An 849-nucleotide genomic window follows, 5' to 3' on the forward strand; every position below is an offset into this window, starting at 1 on the left:
GCGAGGCTGTGCAGGGTCCGGGGGCAGACCCGTGAATAAGAGGCTTGGGAATATTTTTTGACGCGCCGTGGCCCGCGTCGCCGCGCCGTTTGGGCGCCTGGACTTGCGCACCGCGCGGCGCGGCGCGTCACAGCAGATCGGGCCGCGGCCGCTGCCGTGCAACGGGGGAGCTGCACTCACGCCCGGCCGTGGCCGTCGGCATGCACTCCCCAGACCTTGACACCTTATCCACGGCTATCCTCACTCAGTCATCAACACCCCAACCCCACACCACCAGGGGGCTACAAATTCGACCGCTACAAGAAGCCCCAGCCCAAGGACAACGGCGGCGGCGGCGGCGGCGGCGGCGCGGATCCGTCGGCAGAGGCGGCCGCGCCGGAGCCCCGGGCGCGGCTGGTGTGCCCGCCAGGCGCAGACAGGTGCGGGCCCCAGGGCCGGCCGCGGCGGTCGCACAGGATGCGCATCTCCTCCAAGCTTGCGCTACGGGCGCAGCCCGCCCTGGGCTGACTGCAGGCGCTGTCGACCCGGCGCTGGCCCATAGCACTGCGCGGCGCATCAAGTCGCGTCGAGCCGCGTCAAAAACACAATACACCCCTTCTGAAGCGCGCGCCCCCCTTGGCCAACCCCTTCTCCAAGGCCGTGCGCAGCCGCGACCGCGCGCGCCTTCTACTTCGCCCGCCACCTCATCAACACGCCCGCCAACGGCCTCGGGCCCGCTGAGCTGGCGGCGGAGGCGGGGGCGGTGGCCCGGCACCACGGGGCCGCGTTCAAGACCATCGTGGGTGACGCGCTGCTGCAGTCTGGCCACCCCTTGGTGCACGCGGTGGGGCGGGCCAGCAGCAGGTGGGG

The sequence above is a fragment of the Monoraphidium neglectum genome (genome assembly GCF_000611645.1).
Source record: "Monoraphidium neglectum strain SAG 48.87 unplaced genomic scaffold scaffold04651, whole genome shotgun sequence".
Classification (NCBI taxonomy): Eukaryota; Viridiplantae; Chlorophyta; class Chlorophyceae; order Sphaeropleales; family Selenastraceae; genus Monoraphidium; species Monoraphidium neglectum.